At 40.0% G+C, this 25197-nt stretch overlaps 1 long non-coding RNA gene across 1 annotated transcript; it reads left to right on the forward strand.

Annotated features, from left to right (window-relative positions):
• Positions 1-170: 170 nt before the first annotated feature.
• Positions 171-25197, forward strand: LOC138955298 (uncharacterized). Its single transcript, XR_011452179.1, has 3 exons — positions 171-272; positions 23421-23601; positions 24968-25197. It is a non-coding gene; the product is annotated as an uncharacterized lncRNA (long non-coding RNA).

The following is a 25197-nucleotide window of genomic DNA, read 5'->3' on the forward strand; positions in this document are numbered from 1 at the left end:
TAAGCTTGGTTAACCTATGGTGACGTTCATAAGACTATCCTTCAAGATCACGCTAAAACGTTTGAATTGTCTTCAATGACAATCAATGCAAAACGGCCGAGCTGGGCATGCCCAATGAAAGTAACAGAACGCGTGTTATTTAACTGACAATTCTTTCTTCTTACAGGTAAATGCCAGGGATATATAGCAGCAATCATCGTCCTCGGCGTAATCGTCGGGCTGACAATAGTGACAGTGTTCTTCTTCATCGCCAATTTTTATTGCAGGATCAGGTAAGAAATATTGTATCCTTGTTTTGAGAGTTACATAATAAACGAGGCGAGGAATACCTTGTTAAATCTTCGTTCGCGAAGTCACGTCGAGAGAGAGAGAGAATTGAATTGAACTTTATTTTACAAGGATTTAGATTTAAGGCTACGCCTTTTCTTACAATCTGTCCTTGGGACGCATAGACACACAACTATATAATTTAAAAAAAATAAAAAATTACAAAGTTAAAAAGTTAACCAACAAAAGGAGGTCGGAAAACGTGATAATAAAGATGACGATGATGATGATGATGACGATAATGATGATGATAATGATGATGATGATGATAAAGATGAGGCATGAAGAGCATACATATGTGGTTATTCATAAAATCAAATGCATACTATGCAGGTAATTATAAATACAAGCTGGTGGCAATCGAACATGTAGCAATAGAGTAACAAAAATATGTTCAGAAAATACAATGCACAGCATATTTTTGACGTAATACTAAGTTTGGTAAGTCAAAAGGCGTTAAACTACTCAGACATTAAGTGGTTTTAACACATTTTTTAAAACTTTTTAATGACTTTAGGTGCTTAAAGGATGATGGAAGTGAATTCCAAACTGAAGTACCCGAAAAAGCAAGACTGGTCTTATACAGGTCAATTCGTGGAATTGGTGGGATCAAGTTGACCGACCCATATCTGTGGGTAGCTTTATTAAATAATGATGTAATGTAAATCGGCACTTTACCGTGATACAATTTATGCATGAAAATGGCTTTGTTTAACTTGAGATGCTTTTCCAGTGGAAGAAAGTTAAGCATTTTTAATTTCATATATGTTGAGGCATTATCCTTTACGATGAGTTTGGCCGAGCGACGATAGAGAGAGTCTAACTTTTTCAAGTGGACATCACTGCTGCCATCCCAGAGCGTCGAAACATAATTAATGTGAGGCATTACATGAGCATGGTGGAACATTTCCAGAGTCCTTCTGTGGGTATATTGCTTTAACTTGGATAGGAGGAAAACGTTCTTGGCTACTTTCTTGCAAATATGCTGTATTTGTGCCTGCCACTTGAATTTACAATCAAGAATTACCCCTAAAACGCGATGCTGTTGAACTTGTTCAATTGATTGCGTACCAATAGTAAGATTTAGTTTGAGTGGAGAAATCTGATGTTTTTGTCTGGTTGCAATTACCATACTTTTAGTTTTTATTGGATGGACAAGCATAGCATTAGCACTACACCAGTTATTTACATCGTTTAAAGCTGTTTGAAGGGAGGACTCTATTACTGTAACAGACTTTCCACTTGAGTGAAGAGAAGAATCGTCAGCAAAAAAATCACTTCTTACATTACTGTCAGAAATGTGCAGTGGCAGATCATTGATATACAGACAGAACAAGATCGGCCCAAGCACTGACCCTTGAGGCACCCCGCATTTCACAGTCTCCTCAGTAGATATTTTACAGTTTAGGGCAGTATATTGAGATCTGTCCTGTAAATAGGAAGCAAAAAAGTTACACACTGAACTGTTTCTGAGATACAACTGTAATTTCTTTTTTTAAAGTCGAGAAACACAGCACCACTGATTTCAGATCGGTTTGTTGCAGACAACCAGGTGTCGCATAGCGTGGTAAGGGCGCTGTGACAAGAGTGATTTGTTCGAAAACCAGATTGAAATTGATGGAAAAGGTTTCTGCTTTCTATGTACGCGAGCAAATGTTTGTGAATATGTTTTTCCAATGGTTTGGATAAAATGGGTAATAAGGAAATGGGTCTAAAATTATTTGGGTCGGATAAATTTCCGCCTTTATGGAGTGGAATTACTTTTGCTCTTTTTAGTAAACTAGGTACAGTATTTTGCTTTATGCAGAGATTATACGCATAGGTGAGTGGCTCCACAATATATGGTAGAGCTAATTTGGCCAAGTAAGGAGGAATCTTGTCAGGACCCATGGACTTTTTATTCTCAAGGCCTTCTAGCGCCTTACCTACCTCATGCACTGCCATGTCTGGAATAGTAAAAAAAATCGTCCGGTTTACATTTGTCATTGCAAAAATCATGTAATTTTGTGAGAGAGACTTCAAGGTCAGAATCAGGACTGTCGCATTTTGCAGATTCATTTAGCCTATTGGCAAGGGACAAAAAATGGTTATTAAAATCTTCAGGGGAGATGGTTGTGGCAGACCGATTTGAGTTCTGTTTAGATTTACCTAATATGTTATTAACAGCACGCCAAACAGTTGCAATATCTTTCTTGTCCTCGATTAATGTATTAAAGTAATTTGCTTTTGCTTGACGTGTTAATTCTGTCACTTTATTCCTTTGTTTCTTAAAATCAGACTTCATGTTGTTTGCTTTGTAAAAATCACGCAGGGACATGGCTTCTATAATCTGTTCCGTCAACCATGGGGGAAGAGATGGATATTTCACTCTGTGGTGACGTAGTGGGGCATGTTTATCCACTTTTGAATAAAATATATCTAAAAGGGCGCCCAACGCTTCGTCAGCAACAACATGATTAAACACAGAGGAAAATGGTGCTAAACTAAGATCAAAGAAGAATTTAGTTTCATCAAACGTTTTAAAGCTTCTATATTCAATAGTTGTATGGCCCTTGTGCACCGGCTTAGGTAACTTGAACGACCAAGAACAAAATATTGAACAATGGTCACTGATGCTTGAAGGTACAGTTTTCACGTTTGACACCATGGAGGTATTATTAGTGTAAATGTGGTCAATCAACGTTGATGTTGTATCAGTCAATCTGGTTGAGGTGTTCACAAGTTGATGGAATCCAAAGAGAGATGTAACTGAGCGCCAGGCTGTCTGGGTTTTATGCAAGTCTATGTTAAAATCACCAAGTAACAAAACATTGCGATTATTACATTTGATGTTATCCATCAAATCAATAAAATCGTCAGACCAAGCTGAATTGGATGCGGGATTTCTATATACAAAACCGAGGAGAAAAGAATTCGAAGAGAGAGAGAGAGAGAGAGAGAGAGAGAGAGAGAGAGAGAGAGAGAGAGAGAGAGAGAGAGAGAGAGAGAGAGAGGGGGGGAGGGAGGGAGGGGGGGGAGGGAGGGAGAGAGAGAAATGGGGAGGGAGGGAGAGAGAAAGAGACAGAGAGAGAGAGAGAGAGAGAGAGAGAGAGAGACAGAGAGAGAGAGAGAGAGACGTGGTAACTGTAACTGTACACGGTTGAGGAGTGGCCAATGAGACAGCGACATAACAATTGTACATGTACCTGCAATGAGGCAGAGGGCTTTTTACACATTATACTTAAAGCCCCAGTCCGTCTCAAATGGTTTACAGAATGAATAAATCTTCTCACGAAAAAATCAGTTCTAACCGTATCGAACACACTTGCAATAGCATTTAATAGCATTAAATGACACAGTTCGCGTAAACCACACACCTGTTTTCGTGGTTTATCTAACCCCTGAGCCATCGTGAACCCGTGTGATCCACTTTCCTTTTTTTCACAATTTAGTAGTCAGTTTGTAATTTCAATGCGACTCGCTGTATCTGCAATAGCACGTTATTGTGTACCTCTGAATCTAAAACGCAACAAACGGCTGCGAGTCACAGGAACTGAGCGGTGTCGGTTGACCGTTCAAAGAAACTGGCGACATGCAGAACATTCGTCTGCTACGAGAACCACGTTTTGCGGGACACACTTCCGGGCTATCTTTTTTTTAAAGTTTCAAAACTTCGAGTTGTACTGATCTTGTCTTGATGAAAAAAAGAATTATTTTATTATTTAAGAATCTTTGTGTAACAAGCTGTCATTATATTATTTAGATTTTAACAGATAGGTCCAGCGCCAAAACGTGTCGTCCGATTGTCTGATCAGCCAACTGATCCGGCCTAGCCACGCAAGAGTAAATTCTTTGAAAATTGCTCGCTCTTTACGTAGGGCAACTAGGATGTTCTCAACGAAAGGGTGTTTGTACTGTGTGTAAAAACCTGACAATGTCTGTGATGGTTTACGGGAGGTAGATCTGTCCCCCGTTTCTTACAGGCAAGATTGGCGAATGGGGCGAGAAAGTACTGTTTCTTGGGCATCTCTCGCCGCGAGGGACGCTAGGATTCTCGCCTCGAACGCAAGGTAGCTTTGAGCTTGCTCGCTTGAAGAGAAAACATGGCGCCACACTGCTGCTAATCCGATTGGCTGTCCATGGCTGTTTACCGACCAGTGCAGACGACCTTTTCGGTATCAACCAATGGTGTTTAATTCTTGCGTAGCTAGCCATCAAACGGTTTCGTACACACTCTCGCCTCCTAGCCCCAAAAGTGGGGGGTGGGCGTTTGCTAGATACTGGGCGTTTGCTAGGGATTTTACGGTAATCTTCTCAACAACAAAAACTGCTTACAGTCATACATACGTGACCACCGGTGACGATGTTTTTAACTCACAGTCAACTCCCAAACATAGCATTTGTTTTGCTGTTTTGTGTCTTTTCAATTCAGGATTGCATACACATACATTGGTCATTTACCCGTTTTTACCGTTTATGATTAATATTCTGATCTAAGATAAATATATCAGAATAACCAGAAGAGGTTCCAAGACCAGAATCAGAAAGAAAACGAAAATGGCCAGAGAACAAAAAAAATCTGTTTTTTTACTGTAGTGTCTCCCCTTAACTAGCTAACGAGTATCAGCATTTGTAATGTCTAAAACACATCGCATTGACTTCCAAACCAGGTATCGTATCTTTTCAAACAGTTGCTGTAGTTTCTTTGATGTGCTTTTTTCTTCCCAATAGAGATGTCGTCACGGGAACTCGTAGAAATGTTTAATGTCCAGGTTTTAAACAAATCTTTTTTAAAGGCCATTTAAAGCGCGCATCAGATGTAAGGGAAGAGCTCCTAATATGGACCGGCTCCAAATATGGACCACCTCCTGTTCTGACAAACTAACGGCGCTAGAGCGCTCAAAACAATTTCATTCGCTGTATTCACCTTCTCTGGATAACTTGCACATGTCAAAACAGTTGCAGAAACACAAACCTCAAAACCGTTAACTTTTTTTCTTTTTTTCACTTTTGGCAGCGTTCAGTCTAAATTTGCTGCCTAGAACGGACTCGTTTAATTTCTGTCCACAACCAAAACTGTTATTACACACAAATTTCTATACATGACAGCTAAGACCGTATTTGTTACATTTTAGCAGTGTTGACCCCGAGTTTCTACTGAGAAAAAAAATGATAGCAAAATATCAAATGTGTGTCCCCTAATAATTATGGACCACCTTCAACAAATCGAAGAAAAAAAAAGCTAAAGGCTTTTTCCATTAATTCATTAAGAAGCTTGCTGAAAATTACCTATAACTTGCCCAAGAGATTTAAAAAAAATATATCAAATAGTCTTCTTTTTGTGGAAGTTGATAATTTCACTTAGCTTCACTTTCTTTTCGATAAGCTTCTTTAGTTTCCTGATGTGCTTCATATTATACTCTCATCAACCCGAAACATAAATCTGGCCATATTTTAATAAGTCTGACTTGCACATCAAGTTGTATCATGTTATTTCGAAGTATAGGGGGATTATTACAGTGATTCGTGAAGGCCACTTCACTGGTCCGTATTGGACGCCCAGGCTCCTAATATGGACAATTTGTGATTTGTTTCTGTATTTAATTTTTGCTCAATGTCTATCAAAGCTAATTCACTCTAATTAGGTCTAACGCGGTTAACCCCAGAGAGAAGAACTACCAAACCCAAAATGAAACTTCTTTGCAAGAAAACAAGCAAGTTATCGATCAGCATGATAGAAAAAGTGGTTCATATTAGAGGCCCTTCCCCTAGCTCTATAGTTTATTGTGCTGGCAACACCAAATTTAGCTCCGTGACCTTCTATTATAACAAGGCTTGGTCCCCTGGAGACGGATGTTCGGCTTTAAGAACTATGCAAGTATTTCAGAGTTAAACTGTCTGCTGTTTAACCGACTTTTGATAAAAGGGATAATAGCGCTGTGTACCAGATATATGACCAGCTTCTGAAGTTTTGTAAACCTCATTCAAAATAAGCTTGAAGGCACCTAACCATGCATAGGCTGAAGCATCCTGAACTCAGGTCAAAATGAGTTACTTCCCTTCGGGTCTCATTTATTCCTGACAGGATGCCTTGATTTTCTTTCTGTTGGTAAGAAATTGATTTTTTACTTATTTAGAGCTTTTCGTAATGTGTTATTGATATAAGCAGATTCGCGATCGTCGATAATGATTTTTCATGGTGTTGTGTAATTTTTAAATTACAAAGGAATTGATATGTAAGACACTTTCAAGCGAGCTATCTTTCGCGGGTGTATTTACTGTGCAAACAACTCTAAATATGGCAAAAGTGTCACGTGATAAATCAACTTTGGCTACGAAGCAGACGATACTTTTTTCCGTAACCAGTTGGGAGTGATGCAACAATATCACTGTCTCCTTCCCACAGCAGTCTCAACATTTCGACTTGTTTTAACCTTAGAACGATGTCTTTATCATAACTGTGAAGAACAGAACAGAGATCACTGTCCAAGTCGGCCAATCTGCAATCACTTTCTTGTTTTGATAAATTCCGCGCAGTAATTACGCATCCTGTCAGAGAGACCATGAGCGATAGCGTGGACCGATGATTATCAGAATGAGGCTGAAGTTAATGTAAATCAAATATGAAGCACTTTGGTCAACAGATGTAGAATTCATCAGCACTTTTGTGGGTGGCATTTTGTTTAGGTCACCCTGTACTTAGCCAACAAGCACAAGCATATTTGTAACGTCACAAGTAGGCCTCTCTCTCTCTCACTCTCCCCCTCTCTCTCTCTTTCCCCCTCCCTCCCTCCCTCCCTCTCTCCCTCCCTATCTCTTACTCGCTAACACCATAAATATTATATATGAGCCAATGTCAAAAGGTGCTGTGGGTACGCTAGGTATTTTATAAGTTCTGTAACTATTTACTGAATGTACACTCAGATGGAACTTTTGGTTTTTCTGAGAGATTAATGAATAAAGATGATCGCAGAGAAAAACCAAAGACTAACTATAAACAGTTAAAATTCTGCTCCTCATTCATTACGCAAATTAGTGCTTTTTAGGGACGTATTTTGACAAGGTGTTTGAGTACTCTCGATAGTTTTAGAAAAAATGCTAATAAGCTTTTTTTCTGGGCAGTTGGATTTAAACCAAATGATTGCATGAACCCCAATACATAGTTCTGTGTGTTTTTCTTCCCATTTGTCCGTTTTTTAAAGAAATTATTAAAGTTTGAAAATTGCGTGTCTAGCGTGACTCTTTGCGTCACAAAAACTCAAACTTTAAAAAAGCTTCCAAAAAATGTTGTTGTTCAACTAGATACACAAAAGAACCAGTTTTGAACAAAAACTGTCGGTGAAAAGGAAAAACAATGAAAATAACCACTATATTTTGAAGTTTGGTACCATTTCTGGCTAATTTAAGCTTTGTCGTCACAATGTCACACTAGACACTTTTTTAGCAAATTTCCTTTTTTTTCCACAAAATTTTTAATTTCTTTCTTTTTTTTTGGCTAGCAGTCAGAAGCAAATCAAATGACTGCTTCATAATCACAGTTTTTGAAAAGAAGAAATAAAAAGGAATTGTCATTATTGTGTGACAGAACAATTTGTCGTCACAGGTCACACTAGACACACGACGTCATTTGTCCATCCAAACAAAATGTATGTAATTAAAACCACTGTTTTAGAAGATTGATTACGTGCTTTAATTATCGACAAATGCTTGTTCTTCATCACTCTCTTGAGATGACCAGGAAGAAATAATAATGGGCCAGAATTCCCAATCATCTAGGCCGTTTTCTGAACTTCGCGCACGGCGCGCTAGTGTTAAGACCGCGGCCCAAAAAACACAGTCCGGTGCCCAGCGATGCTCGGAATACAAGAAAAGAATGAAAAAAAACCGACCAGGAGTATGCTGCCTACCTGGATAGACAGAACGTATTGAGCAAGGCTTGGAGGGAACACCGGACCGACGAGCGGAGAGCATAATGGATCGCGAGAAAGCAAGACATCGTAAACAGTTGAGCAGGTAATTTACAAATCTGTAGAATCTTCTGTCAAGTCTCCATCTAATCCAGAGTCGAATTAAAAATTGAGTATGCGAATTTGATTACCTTTCAGTGTACAGACTGTAACGAGGACACTCACACACACACACACACACACACACACACACGCACGCACGCACGCACACACGTGTGTACGTGTGTGTGTGTGTGTGTGTGTGTGTCCCAGGGCTCGTGCGAAGAAAGAAAAAAAGAAAAACAGCTCTCCGCTAACTGCAGCAAAAAGGAAGAAATCGGCTATTAAAAACATAATTCGTAAAGCGGAGACACCTGCAGACAGGCAGCAGAAGAAAACCAAAGAAAATGCTAAGGTTCGGCAGTGCAAAAGAAGATCTTCCATGACAGATAAACAGAAGAGGGAATTGAACAAAATAAGAATGGACAGATACCACAGAAAACAAGAAAAAGACAATTTGACGAATCTCGCAAGACCAGTGAGCTTTTTGAAGTCAGTTTCCTTCATTTTCATTGTCGTTGCCAGTCGCATTTACCCGTCTCACCCGCCGCCTGGCTCCACCACGATACGGGGTACGGGGACCACCAGTTGCTTGGCTTGGGCCCCTTTGAGGCACAGGGCCCGGCACTCTTCCACCCCGGCGGGTCTCCAACGGTAGAGCACCACATCGTGAAATTCCGTTGTCGTCTGTCATATGAGCGTTGATGCGTTGAGCTGTCGTTATGCGCCATACATGGCCCAGCTCATCCGGCTTCAGCGTGTTTTTATATCGGAGTGGTCCTTCTCCTAGACTGGTGGCTTTACAGGGCTGTCGAGTCCAGTCTACCCGGCTATTTGGCCATAGCTGGCTGGTTTGTTTATCTGAGGTGACCTTCCCCAGGGCTAGAACTTAAGATGCGGCTCTTGATCGCATGATGCTCCCGTCATTGGAGACCTGGGGTATTTCTTGAGTGTAACAGTGCCACCTGTTGGAAGCACCGCCAGTTGGTCCGCGACTGCTTATTCGACCTGGCAAGCCTGGCTTATTTCGCAGCTAACCTCCATATCTGAAGGCCATCTCACTATCCGCCACCTGTGAACGCGCCTGGTTGGGGGTGGTCGCCCCTACTGTCCCAGGTTTGAAGTCAGTAAAAATGGCATTTAATGCCATTTCCAGGAAGCGGGACAAAGAGTCTCTTCAGAAACAAAATTTCATTAAAATGTTACTCAAGCGACAAGCAGTACATCAAGACAGTTGTAGAACTCTCAAGCAACTGTACGTGCGTAAACGTCCGACAGACACAAAAGTGGAGAAATTCTACGACAGGGAATCAATCGATGTGCCTGGAAAGCGTACAGTGTCAAAGATCCAGAAGAAAGTTCTGACCAAGAAAGTGGAGGACTTGTTTGAAATGTTCAAATCTGAAAATCCGTTGTACAAAATATCTCTGACCCCTTTTGCACGGAGGCGCCCAAAACACATCCTGCTGTCTACCAGTCGGACTTTTCTGCAGTGCCTCTGTGAGACATGCACCAACCCAATGTTGAAAGTTGACAAGCTAAACCAGCACTTGTCTGCGATAACTTATTTAATCCGCTTTTATGGAATAACCAATATTTTGTTTATGATGGAAATGTACTGTATTTTGAAGATTGGACAAGAAAGGGTCTTGTTAGCGTATTATGATGTTTTACATAGAAAAGAGTTTGTTTCCTATCAGTTCATTTGTGATGTTTTATGAAAATCCCCACAGAGAATTTTGAAATATAACAGGGTTCGTGCTGTTGTTGTAAATGTTATTAATAAGATGATGCACGGAAAGGAAGAAATTGATTTGATGGATATCCCCTCTTATCGTGGTAAGAAAGTACACAACGCACAACAGTTTAGAAAAGAATTAGTAAGCATGAAACTTGTTGAACCGTGTGCAATTGGATTTTGGAGGAGGAAATTTAATTATGAAATTGACAAGAAAGATTGGCTGATGAGTTTTGAATCGGTTAAAGAGACAAGGCTACGAGTATTACAATGGAAATTACTTCACAATATTTACCCCACAAATATTATGTTATGTAAAATGAAAGTTGTGGAAGACAATATTTGTTCACACTGTAGTAATAGCATTGACTATATAGAACACTTTTTTTTCTTTGGCCCAGTGGTGCTTGAGTTTTGGAAACAAATTGAATTTTATATTTGGGTACAGTTGGATAAACAGATAAAGTTAACTGTGCATGAAATCATGTTTGGAGTTAAAAATCGAAAAATGCATGCAGCTCTGTTGAAAGAATTAAACTGTATAATTTTGGTTGCTAAAATGTGCACAAGTATTTATAAGAAAACCAAGGCTTCAATGTCTCTTTTTGTTATCTTCGAAAGGCAACTGCAGATCAGAAATATTTATGTTTGATTAAAAAGTTCCAAGACAAATATTTAGTAACTTTTTTTTAATAAAAACAATTGTAAATGTTACCTCCACCATCATTACCCCCCTGACCCCCCCCCCCCCCCCCCCTGTTTCACTCTCTCTCTTTCCCTCTATCTCTCTCTCTCTCTCTCTCTCTCTCTCCTCTCTCTCTCTCTCTCTCTGTCTCTCTAAAGATACATGTCTTTATAATGAATTGTCAGAATGTATTCCAAATGAGTGTGGTCAATTATGTATCTCTACATCCGTAGATGCCTTTCATTTGTTTCATGAATTTTAATACTATAGACTTTTTGAGTGGTAAATGTTGAAGGATGAAAGAAAATATATTGTGAGTGGACGGATGCATGTTATTCATTAAAAGCCCCACAATGATGTGCTTGGCAACAAATAAAAAAAAAAGAAATAAAAAAAAAAGACTCCAACATTACAAACCTTAAAGGCACAGTAAGCCTCCCGTAAACCATCACAGATACTGTCAGGCTTTTACACACAGTACAAACACCCTTCCATGTGAACGCTCACTAAACGGGAACATCCCAGGTGCCCTACGTAAAGAGCGAGCAATTTTTACAGAATTAATTTTGCGGATTGTCTCAGAGACAATCGGACCGTGGTGCGTTTTGGCGCTAGACCTAACATTTAAAATCTAAATAATGAATTGACAGCTTGTTACACAAACATTCTTAAATCATAAAAGAATTCTTTTTTCATCAAGACAAGATCAGTACAATTCGAAGTTTTTAAAGTTTGAAAAAAAACAAGTCGCGTAAGGCGAAAATACAATATTTAGTCAAGTAGCTGCCATTTTTCAGCAAGACCGTATACTCGTAGCATCGTCAGTCCACCGCTCATGGCAAAGGCAGTGAAATTGACAAGAAGAGCGGGGTAGTAGTTGCGCTAAGAAGGATAGCACGCTTTTCTGTACCTCTCTTTGTTTTAACTTTCTGAGCGTGTTTTTAATCCAAACATATCATATCTATATGTTTTTGGAATCAGGAACCGACAAGGAATAAGATGAAAGTTTTTTTAAATTGATTTCGACAATTTAATTTTGGTAATAATTTTTATATATTTAATTTTCAGAGCTTGTTTTTAATCCGAATATAACATATTTATATGTTTTTGGAATCAGCAAATGATGGAGAATAAGATAAACGTAAATTTGGATCGTTTTATAAATGTTTATTTTTTTTTACAATTTTCAGATTTTTAATGACCAAAGTCATTAATTAATTTTTAAGCCACCAAGCTGAAATGCAATACCGAACCCCGGGCTTCGTCGAAGAGTACTTGACCAAAATTTCAACCAATTTGGTTGAAAAATGAGGGCGTGACAGTGCCGCCTCAACTTTCACGAAAAGCCGGATATGACGTCATCAAAGACATTTATCAAAAAAATGAAAAAAACCTTCGGGGATTTCATACCCAGGAACTCTCATGTCAAATTTCATAAAGATCGGTCCAGTAGTTTAGTCTGAATCGCTCTACACACACACACACACACACACACACACACACACACGCACATACACCACGACCCTCGTTTCGATTCCCCCTCGATGTTAAAATATTTAGTCAAAACTTGACTAAATATAAAAAGCCCGGAAGCAGGGTCACGCAAGGTCGTGGTTCTCGTAGCAGACGACGGTTTATGGCTATCGCCGATTCCTCTAAACAGTCAAAAGCCATCGCTAGAGTTCTTGTGAACCACAGCCGTTTGTTTCGTGCATAGTCAGATAAGCTCACATCGAGTCGCATTCAAATTACTAACTGACGACTACATTGTGAAAAAGGGAAACTGGATCACACGGTTCACGATGGCTCAAACCACGCAAAAATAAATTCTTTGAAAATTGCTCGCTCTTTACAGAGGGCACCTAGGATGTTCTCAAGCGGTGAGTGTTTAAATGAAAGGGTGTTTGTACTGTGTGTAAAAGCCCGACAGTATCTGTGATGGTTTACGGGAGGCTTACTGTGTCTTTAACATTTGACCAGAGTCAACTAGTCTTTCGTCATGTCAGGGCGTTTTCTTGTCCTGGGAATATATTTCATGACCCCACTGTGACCTTGAAATGTGACGCAGGTCTTCCATATTTGTATCATCTATGGGGGACATCAAACCCTGGAAATGTGGAAGTTTCAAAGATGTAGCCCTCAAAACATTCAAAACAATGATACTTTTTACTTTTTGTTCACCTTAGACGGCCTGCTATGACCTTGATATTTGACAAGGGAGAACCAAACACGCATCATATTTGGATATCATCAAAACATAGAAGTATGGGAAGTTTAAACGCTTTCGCTACAAAGCATTTTGAGAAAATTCCAAATTATTCCCTTTTTGACCCGAAGACAACCCCACCGTGACCTTGACATTTGACAAAGGTCACCCATATTTATATCATGTGTGTAGGCTATCAAACTCTGGAAATTTGTGAAGTTTCAAAGATGTAGCCCCAAAAACATAAAAAAACAATGATTCTTTTTTTTCTCCTCATTAAGACAGACCTGCTATGACCTTGCTATTTCACAAGAGTAAACCAAATTGAGCATCAGGATTGGATATTATCTCAACAAAGAAGTGTGTGACGTTTAAAAGCTGTTGCTTTAAAACTTTTCGAGAAAATACCAATTTATCACTTTCTGACCCAATACGACCCCGCCGTGACCTTGAAATGTGACGAAGGTCAACTACTCTCTCACCATGTCTGGAGGTTATACAATCATACAAGTATGTGAAGTTTCAAAGCTTTGACTTCAACAATATCTGAGAAAACCTCAAATTAAAGAACTTTTGTATGGAGCACATACCGTTTGTGACTGTGATAGCAATAAATGAATTCATGTTGCTAACATACACATTTTATGCGCTTTTACCTTGATTATATTTAATCTACACCCCAATACTCATATGCGAGCTCAGTAGAAATGAAAGTTCTAGAAAAAAAATGGAAAAAATCAGGTTTATGTCCTTACATGCCACAAGAGACACTCGTCAAGCCTCAACTTAACGGCCAAATAACACAGCCGTTGTGAAAGATTTTCCCTTTTCTCCTTTAGAAACTATATACTGAATGTGTTAAGCAACTCAAAACACCAGTCATTTTACTTTGGGTGTACTTTGATTTTCGAAGCTGTCAGACAGCACCTTTTGACATTGGCTCATATGTACTAGTAATACCCGTGCTCCGCACGGGATTTTTTCTTCTTCATTAATTACAGAGTTAATTATGAATAAGCAACAACAAAAACGTGTTCAATGTGCAATGGCACGCGCGTACAGAACAAAATGCCATACATTTATTGGGAGAGATAAAAAAAAAAAGGGCACAGAGGTGGATTGGCCATGACTTGTGCAGTGACAACAGTAACATATTAAATTTAGAAGTAATTGCGACAAATTTACCCCAAAAAAGCGCTAGCACACACAGAACAAAATGTGATAAAACATCAAACCTAAGAAAAACAGCGTTCAATGTGCAATGAACTGCAAACCATTTACACAGCAGCAAACATGTGACGCTTTCTGAAATTTCGGTCAATGTAGCGATATTTTCTTTTTACCAGGCTCGGCGCTTGAATACACTTTCTTTTCTTTTCTTGCGTAGCTGCTCACCATTAGTAATGCAAGAATCTACAGCTTGGTGAAGGCAGACAGTTACGAAGGAAAGGCTAAATGCGGCAAAACTAAAAAAAGTGGCTATATTAACCGAAATCTCAGAAAATATGACACATGGGAGTGAAACAAACACATAAACACAGCATTAAATGAGCAAATCGTGTGCACAGTAAAAAAAAAAGTTTTACACATATAAAAATTTACATGGTTGCCCATAATAATTATGGTCTTTGTTGATGTTCTTTGTCTCGTGACGTTATCAATATGTCCACAAAATTCAAAACAGGGATCAGATTTTACCCGCAACTACTGACTCGAGCAAATAGTGTGCACAGTACAAAAAAAAGTTTTACACATCAGCAAATAGGAATGAAAATGTAACCCAGTGGTAAATTTACAGTGGGTTCTGTGAACAATAACAAATCATGTAATTGGGAAAGAATAAAACAGCGTTAAATTGTGCCCTTTTTTGAGATTTCAGTCAATGTGGACAGTCTGAGAATTCAATCAATGTGACAAAATCATTTTGTCACGCTTCAACCAAGATGATGAATGCTAGTTAAAATGTGTAAAAGAATATATAACACCAATCATATAATTGGGAAAGAAATCTCGTCGCAGTACCCTACAGCTCGAGTCACCCACAATGAAACGTTTGCACGATTGACTGGACTTAAACAAATTAGCGGCTACATTGACATAAGTGAGGGACATAAATGTGCAAAAAAATGTGCCCAGAGAACAATAGTTGTACACATCACCATATATGTCTTAAGACGGGGAAAAAAACAGCACTAAATGGAACAAAATTTGTACACTTCAGCAAACATGCGAGTGAAAAATAAAATGTTAACCCTTACACCGGTGCAATTCTGTAACACATGTTACATAGCCACTGGTGAAATAACAGAGAGAAAAATAACAAAAAACAGTCATATAGGTTTTCGCATCAATGGGAGGTAATCAAAACTGACCAAACAGACTGAGCCAATAGCGCGACATATGTCGTGACAACCAGGTGACAGTATACGTAAAGTAGCGCGACATATGTCGCGACAACCAGCCAATGTGAAATTGGTTCTGCGTTCTGCGAACAACAAAATGTTTACACATGCATTGTGCACAGAGAACAAAAGTTTTCAGATCACCATGCATATATGGCATTATGATGGTTAGGCCTGAAGAAATACATTTGCTTTTGTTTAATATTTCTCTAAAATGTGAAATTGGTTCTGCGTTCTGCGAACAACAAAATGTTTACACATGCATTGTGCACAGAGAACAGAAGTTTACAGATCACCATGCATATATGGCATTATGATGGTTAGCAGGGGCGGATCTGGGTTTTGAAAGGGGGGGGGTGCAAATTTCTTTTTTTTGTTTTTTTTGTATCTTATCAGCAAAGGCGCGAAGCGCCGAACCGATGGCGCGAAGCGCCGAGCATGCTAGGGGGGTCCGGGGGCATGCCCCCCCGGAATTTTTTTTTAAAAAGGAAGCAAAATTGTGCAATCTGAGCGTGTAAAGTGCTATTTTCAGGTGATACATTTTTCTTCTTTTTTTTTTTTTTGTCCCGCTTGGGGGGGGTGCAATTGCACCCATTGCACCCCCCCCCCCCCAGATCCGCCCCTGGTTAGGCCTGAAGAAATACATTTGCTTTTGTTTAATATTTCTCTTGGGCTGCAAGCCAGCACAAAATAATTAAAACATTTCATTTGCCAAATCAGCGCCACCAAAACTGATAAATAGGACTAAGCATGGAGTATTCATGGCAGGGGCTCTTTTTATATTTAGTCAAGTTTTGACTAAATATTTTAACATCGAGGGGGAATCGAAACGAGGGTCGTGGTGTATGTGCGTGTGTGTGTGCGTGTGTGTGTGTGTCTGTGTGTGTGTGTGTGTGTGTAGAGCGATTCAGACTAAACTACTGGACCGATCTTTATGAAATTTGACATGAGAGTTCCTGGGTATGAAATCCCCGAACGTTTTTTTCATTTTTTTGATAAATGTCTTTGATGACGTCATATCCGGCTTTTCGTGAAAGTTGAGGCGGCACTGTCACGCCCTCAGTTTTCAACCAAATTGGTTGAAATTTTGGTCAAGTACTCTTCGACGAAGCCCGGGGTTCGGTATTGCATTTCAGCTTGGTGGCTTAAAAATTAATTAATGACTTTGGTCATTAAAAATCGGAAAATTGTAAAAAAAAATAAAAATTTATAAAACGATCCAAATTTACGTTTATCTTATTCTCCATCATTTGCTGATTCCAAAAACATATAAATATGTTATATTCGGATTAAAAACAAGCTCTGAAAATTAAATATATAAAAATTATTATCAAATTTTTTTTTTCGAAATCAATTTAAAAACACTTTCATCTTATTCCTTGTCGGTTCCTGATTCCAAAAATATATAGATATGATATGTTTGGATTAAAAACACGCTCAGAAAGTTAAAACGAAGAGAGGTACAGAAAAGCGTGCTATCCTTCTCAGCGCAACGAATACCCCGCTCTTCTTGTCAATTCCACGTGCACTGCCTTTGCCACGGGCGGTGGAGTGACGATGCTACGAGTATACGGTCTTGCTGCGTTGCGTTGCGTTCAGTTTCATTCTGTGAGTTCGACAGCTACTTGACTAAATATTGTATTTTCGCCTTACGCGACTTGTTTGTTTGTCATGCTGTGTGCCACACGCGTTGCAGTTGTCACCGTGTGTAGAGTTTAAGATGATGTGATTCCTATTCTTATAAAGACAAAGTCGATCTCCGTTACACCCCCGCAACAATTTACATGGTTGCCCATATGGTCTTTGTTGATGTTCTTTGTCTCGTGACTATCGATTTGTCGCAAAATGATTCCACAAAATTCAAAACAGGGATCAGATTTTACCCGCAACTACTGACTCTGAAAAGGTTGTGAAAAAATGGGTTGAATGTGAATGTTTATTCCTGAGACAATGCTTGGAGAGCTTCTCCCGATGTGACTGCGTCATCTGAAGTGGACTGGGTTGCGTTTTGTGTTGCATCAAACATGTCTGTGGATTGTGTTGAATTTTGTGTTGCGTCAATCATGTCGTCATCCATGATTTGACTGAGCGTTAGGACGTCGACAATAGGTGGTTTGATGTGTTTGTAGGAGTGCTTGTTGCTGCAGGGTTGTTTGGTGCAGCGGTGGGTGAACGTAGTGCAGATGAAGATTAGCTGGCTATTGCCGCAGGGTTGTTTGGTGCAGCGGTGGGTGTAGATGAACGTAGTGAAGATGAGGTGGCCGACTGGAGGCGTTGATTTTCACGCCTAAGATTGGTTAGTTGTGTGGAGTCTTTGCTCGCTTTGGTTTTTGCATCTGACAATTGGTTGATGATGGTCTGGAAAGATTGCTTTTGTTTTTGTCGAAGTCGGGGTACTGCTTCACAGGTCAAGTTGTGGTCAGCGTCTTGAAGTGAGGTCGCAGTGAGTTGGTCGTTGGGACGCCATATCTGAAGAAAATTACAAAAAATTATACCTTATACACAGGAGTATGGAACACTGAAAAAAGATTTGTTTTGGCAGGAATGACGTTTGCATGATTACGTCTACATGAACAAAATTTTCTCTTTATACGTTTGCTCATTGGTGTAAAAATCCAGCCCCCCCCCCCCCCCCCCCCCCCCCAAAGCATTAAAGGTAAAAGCCATCGTAAAGATACGAAATGGAAATCTATAACGTCTAAAATATATAAAGATTCAAACGCATATTGTAACTAAATGACAACAGAAAATATACATGGTCCAAACACACACACACACAATCGAGTGCACGCATCCATGCATATAAAGTCATGTACACACACACACACCCAATAAAGGTACGTCCAATGGCACGTGTGTGTGCTGTTTTCAGGTAATAGCACCGCCCTCCCTCCCCCTCATGTATGAATTTTACGAAATGGAAATCTTTCCTTGAAATCCCCCCCCCCCCCCCCCCCCCCCCCCCCCACTCATGTATTGCTATTGCCTATGCCTGGGTTAGTAAACAACGAAAGAATGCAGCGTTTCTTTCTGCATCTGCATGGGTAACGCGGGTGTGACGTTTTCATCTTTCGCTTTGTAACGGTGTTGATATTTTGATTCTCGGCCTCGTTGATCTAGTATAAACTCTACACTGAACAAAAAAAACACCCTTCGATTGTACTGATAAGCGACCTTGTGTACCCTACATTCATGGGGCCAAATTTGTCCAACCAATTTTTTTTTATTTAACTTGAAATTTGATTCATCCTCAAATGTTTCCCTTCTTACTCAAAGGACGTAACCACTCGGTACACGTTTTCGAAAAAATCGATTTTGGGTGATCTATTAAATTTAACCAATTTTCTTCACATGCAAGAAAATGACATGCTTTTCGTCCATAAATAATTTCACTTCTTAATTTTACCAGGAAACATTTCAGTCTTGAGTATCGAGGGGGAAATATGTACACAGGCGAAAGATGAAATCGTGACACCGGCAGAATCCCAAACTTTGGCTTAGTACCGCACCCCCCCCCCCCCCCCCCCCCCGTCCATAATGTATGGCAAGATTCCTTGAATCCCCCCCCCCCCCCACCCCCCATATGGCCTATGCCTGGGTTAAAAAACAACCAAATAATGCAACGTTGAAAGAGCGAAAATCCTGCAGTTCAGCCGTTGCGTGTCAAAATGGCGGGGGAAACGTGGCGAATAATGTTGCAAATTCTCTATAGTATAAACCCTGTGGTAGAATACAGCAAGGTTAGGAACACTTTAAGAAAGTTTTACAGACTGATAAATGGGATTTACCTGTAGAGCCAGTTGTAGGATCCAACAGCAGATTTGACAGTTGCCCCGATTCAAAGCTGGGGGAGGAGCGGCAACATTCGCTTTGCCTTTGGTTCTGACTAAAGACTGCGCGACCACACGCGACCGCCGACTGGAGGCGTTGATTTTCACGCCTAAGAAGATTGGTTAGTTGTGTGGAGTCTTTGCTCGCTTTGGTTTTTGCATCTGACAATTGGTTGATAATGGTCTGGAAAGATTGCTTTTGTTTTTGTCGAAGTCGGAGTACTGCTTCACAGGCCAAGTTGTGGTCAGCGTCTTGAAGTGAGGTCGCAGTGAGTTGGTCGTTGGGACGCCATATCTGAAGAAAATGAAAAAAATATTATACCTTGTACACAGGAGTATGCAACACTGAAAAAAGATTTGTTTTGGCAGGAATGACGTTTGCATGATTACATCTACATGAACAAAATTTTCTCTTTATACGTTTGCTCATTGGTGTAAAAAATACAGCCCCCCCCCCCCCCAAATGATCACACACACACACAGTGATGAAAGTGCGCATCTCTTCCCAGCCTTGCAGCGCTTTGAAAGTTGGAAGCATTAAGCATTAAAGGTAAAAGCCATCGTGAAGATATGAACAAAAAGTAAGACGTCTAAAATATATAATGATTCAAACGCATAGTATAACATAAGTAAATAACAGAAAATATACATGGTTCAAACACACACACACACACACAATCGAGTGCAGCATCCATGAACACACACACAGACAAACACACACACAATAAATGTACGTCCAATGGAACGTGTGCGCGTGTGTGTGGATGCTGTTTTCAGGTAATAGAACCCCCCACATGTATGGCCTATGCCATGGGTTAGAGAAGTAGAAAAAGCAAGATTCGTTCACCCCCCCCCCCCCCCCCCCCCCCCCACATGTAATGCGCCATGGGTCATAGATTTTTACGAAATGGAAATCTAAAACGTCCAAAATATATAATGATTCAAACGCATATTCAGACCTGGGAACCCCTGTTTTGCACTTTGACTATTCTCTGTTTCTCAAACAAACTTGGTGTATTATCAAAAAAATGAGCGTAGTCACTACTCCACACAGCGTTTGCACATCCATGATTAAAACATGCCTCATGCGCGTCAAAATGGCGGAGGGAGACTGCAAATTCTCTATCTCTATAGTATAACCCCTGTGGCAGAATACAGCAAGGTTAGGAACACTTTAAGAAAGTTTTACAGACTGATAAATGGGATTTACCTGTAGAGCCAGTTGATGCGACAGCAGATTGACAGCTGCCTCGATTCAAAGCTGGGCAGAAGCAAGCGGTCCGAATGTTGCCACGCTTTAGGTCTGACTAAAGACTGCGCGACCGCACGCGACTATACAAACAAACAAAATAAAATACAGCAGGAATGACGTTTGCATGAATCCATGATTACGTCTACATGAACAACAGTGATAAAAGTGCGCATCTCTTCCCAGCCGTGCAGCGCTTTGAAAGTTGGAAGCATTAAAATTTAAACGGGTAAAAGCCATCGTGAAGATACGAAAAAAAAAGTATGACGTCTAAAATACATAATGATTCAAACGCATAGTATAACATATATGTAATTGACAACAGAAAATATATACATGGTTCACACACACACACACACACACACACACACAATCGAGTCCACACATCCATGCTTATTTAAAGTCATGTACACACACACACACATACATGGCATCAAGCAATACACAATTAAATGACACATATATGGAAAACGTATAATGAACATGAACATGGCAAGTAATTCACACCGTTACCTACTATAAAATTGATGATATATATATACCACTCACTTGCTATTCGCCTAAAAGCTTGCAGTGTGCTGTGACACATATAAGAAACCAGAAGAAAAAAGGACTTTACTTTGGCGAAAAGAGCATATGCTGCTTATTTTTGTACATAACTGCTATAACTGTATTTTTTCCGAACACTTACATGTAAAAAACATAGAGATATATCTTACCATTTCACTAAGACAGCCAAAATAACGGTCAAATTAAGGGGAGATCATGATGAAGGGGAGATCATGATGACGTACATGTCTATGGTTGCACCGGGGGAAAATATTTAGTCGCTGGAACCTATAAGGTTATACGGCGACTTATCAGATGATATTGTTTCGAACTTATCTTTTAACAAGAAGAGCAAACGCTCGATCGAGTCACTTTCGCAGTTCTGAATATTATATGAGGCATCAGATGGACAGGAAGAAATTGCTATTCACAACACAATGAGTCACGTTCACATAAAATTTGAGCCCGGTCACTTTTATAGTTTCCGAGAAAAGCCCAACGTTAAATTGTGTGTTGCCGAACAGAAAAGGCTAGTTATCTCCCTTGTTTTTCTGATAACGTTCGTAAAAGGCTACAGATGTAAATACTTTGATGTAAAGAATAATCCTACAAAGTTTCAATCACATCCGATGAACTTTGTCAAAGATATAAAATGTCTAATTTTTCCTTTGACGCTGACCTGTGACCTTGAAAAAGGTCAAAGGTCAACGAAACCATCGTTAAAGTGTAGAGGTCATTGGAGGTCACGACTAAACAAAATATGAGCCCGATCGCTTTGATAGTTTCCGAGAAAAGTCCAACGTTAAGGTGGTGTCTACGGCCGGCCGGCCGGACGGCCGGCCGGCCGGACAGACTAACACTGACCGATTACATAGAGTCACATTTTCTCAAGTGACTCAAAAATTAAGTAAACAAATCTATGGAATATTTTGGAGTTCCATTAACAGATAAACAGATCTATCTATCTTCTTATTATTTTAGGTTCGTCTGGGGTAGAGAAATAAAACACACAGCTAGGTTCGTCTGAGGTGCGGTCGCGTAGTGTTTAGTCAAACCGTTCGCTTTCGGCCAATGGGATAGCTGGGATATTCTGTCTGCTACGACATTTCACGTTAAAAAGGCCTCAAAAAGCCATTTCGCTTTCGAAGTCGTCAATCTAACCCGGCCTATCGTCTTCATCGCGATCCGTTCCTACGGAAAAACCGAGGGACAGGGTCCAAACCGGCGGGGTTTGGTAGGAGATACGTCCACACGGCGAAAAAGGCCACGCGTATTATAATATAGATTCTAAAACTGATTTTTGTTTTGATGTACAATTTTCATTCAATTTTCTTTTCATGTTTGCTTGCTTTTCATTTAAACTGTACCCTCCCCAATCACATAATTCACCTCCCCCACCTTTTAAACGGAGACAGACAGTATTCCACAGATTTGAACAGGAACATTTTTTCCACCGTACACTCGTTCATTAAACGTTCAGGCCGCTTTGGGTAAATCAGAATAAATGCTCTACAAGCCGGACAACAACTTTAACTTCTGCACATCTCCTACCCATCCCTCTTCTTTTATTCATCTTCTTTCCCTCCTTTCTTCCTTTACTGTCTTTCTTTATCATCATTATGCAACGTTCATTACGTTATCAATAGATTCGGTTTATTGAGACAATTTTTTCAGCCGTTACCGCCTTATGTTGTACTGTCATGCAGGAACACCACTATAAGTTTCTAGCTTGTTGCTGTTTCTGTGAACTTTGTATACATGTCATGATTGTAACCTTTGTTAAAATAAACTTATGTTTAAACCACAAGTAGGCCTACTTCGCATTGACTTGGCAACCAGGTATCGTGTATTTTGAAAGAGTTGCTGCATTTTAAAAAAATGTGACCTATTCTTCCAACTAAAGATATTGTTTCGGGAAAAACAGAAATGTTTTTGTCAAGATTTTTTTTTAAAGGGCCAATATGGGCGCACGGCAGATGTAGCTCTAGTTTTTCGTGCTGGCAACGCTAAATTTAGCTCTGTCGCCTTCTGCTATCACAAGGCTTGGTCCCCTGGAGACGGATGTTCGGCTTTAAGAACTATGCAAGTATTTCAGAGTTAAACTGTCTGCTGTTTAACCGACTTTTGATAAAAGGGATAATAGCGCTGTGTACCAGATATATGACCAGCTACTCAAGTTGTGTAAACCTCATTCAAAAATGCTTGAAGGTACCTTCACACACGCCAGGTTTCATGCTAACTTTAATCGTTTAATAGCTGCGTTTATTCCAAGCTTGGTTAACATAATTATGTAGTCGATGTTCCTTAGACTATCCTTCAAGATCACACTGAAACGTTTGTATTCTCTCGAATGACAATGCAATGCGAACTGGGCGTGCCCTTTTAAGCCACGCTGCAACGAAAGTAACAGAACGCGTGTTATTGAACTGACAATGTTGTTTCTTTACAGGCGATACATTATCCGGCGTTTCTCAGGAGTTTTGACGTCAACGCACTAAGGTGACTCGAGTCGAACCGGAGGTCGCAAAAACTCGGTCCGGTACGACTGGAGTGACGTCACCGGTTAACCAACTTTCAACCTTGCTTCCTGCGTAGGGTCTCTCCAGTTCCAAGATGGCTGCCAAGGCGAGGTGAGAAACTTCTGCAAATATTTTTTGACAAAGTTACGGATTGTGAGAAGACATTTGTTGTAAATCACTTAGCCTTTCAAAAATTAAGGATACTGGGTTGGATACTGTCTTGGTTTTAATGCATTTTATTTTAGCAGTGATGTTTATTTTGGGAAGAAATGAGGTCAACAGGAGTTTGGGTGCGATTTCGGCTCAAATGTACTTTAGGCCCAAAAAAAAATTGTCTGTTTCTGGTAACATGGCTAAAAAAAATAGGGTCGGTAGGTAGGGATTTTTTTGTTTTGTTGTTGTTTTTTTGTTACCCCAAATGTAGACCAATAAAGCTAACTTTAAAAATCGCGCAAAGAGACTGGATTCACTATACTTAGAGACAAGACACTCAACACATTTACAAATCGTCAGCGGACTTTCGTTTTCACACGTTTTTGTTGTTCATTTTCTCACCCTGTCCTTTACCACACACACACACACACACAAAAATTTGAGTTTGGAAAAAAAAAAAGTTTAGGGTCGGCGCCGAAATTTAGGGTCGGTCGGGTGACCAGAAACAGACAATTTTTTTTTTGTTGCCTTAGCGCCCTGAACTTTTACCCGGCTGTTTTGCGCTCGATTTTCACGCTCACTTCTTCATTGACGTTCGAATCGATAGTTCGATGTTTTGGCATTACATTCACATCAACAATAAAACAGTACTGCTTGTTCATCATCGTCGTCCATCAACTCTCCACAACAGTAAATCCGTAACGCGCTTGTCGCCATCTTGTTGCAAGGGACGCGACTGGACACAACCCAACAGCGTTTCCGCGAAGAACAAAACCAGACATGCGCAGTGACCCTACCGTAGCTCAACCCTGTTCCTCGCGAAAACTCGCTCCCGATCTGTTTTAACATAGACCAGGAATCAAAACGAGGTGTATGTGTGTGTGTGGTGTGTGTGTGTGTGTGTGTGTGTGTGTGTGTGTGTGTGTGTGTGTGTGTGTGTGTGTGCTCACGTGTTTAGAGCAATTCTAGGAAAACTACCGGAAATACGTTTATGTTTATGAAACTTTGCAGTCAGTTTTGGCAGATAATTTCGCCCGATTTCTCCCCTTCATTTGTTCGGAATATACATGAATCATGTGTCTCATGACATAATATCCGGCGTTTTGCACAAGTTTAGGCTGTACTGTGGTGACCTCATTATTTTTTTAGAGCAAATTGATTGAAACCTTGGTGAGTAATTCTTTGACTCAGTTCAGACTATGGAATTGCATTTCAGATAAGAAGCTTAAAAATACTTGATTTGTTTGCTCATTCAAGTTGTCATTAAAATCAATATATGTTTGCGTGTGTGCGTGCGTGCGTGCGTGTGCGTGTTTGTGTGCAGGTGCAGCAAATAAAACCCGAAGAGAAGTGACAATGGCAAGACTACTCTTCTTGTGTGTCATATCTGCAACAACTCATTTGTGTGAATCTAGATCATCTCACTGTTCCGCTGGAATCTTCACTGCAGGAAAAGACGCATTCGTGGACTGCGATTTCGACGCAGACGTGATATCCAACCATCATATCTATGTGACGTGGTCCCTTCTAACGACAACAACAAAGAGAAAGGTA

The sequence above is a fragment of the Littorina saxatilis genome, unplaced genomic scaffold (assembly GCF_037325665.1).
Source record: "Littorina saxatilis isolate snail1 unplaced genomic scaffold, US_GU_Lsax_2.0 scaffold_366, whole genome shotgun sequence".
Lineage (NCBI taxonomy): Eukaryota > Metazoa > Mollusca > Gastropoda > Littorinimorpha > Littorinidae > Littorina > Littorina saxatilis.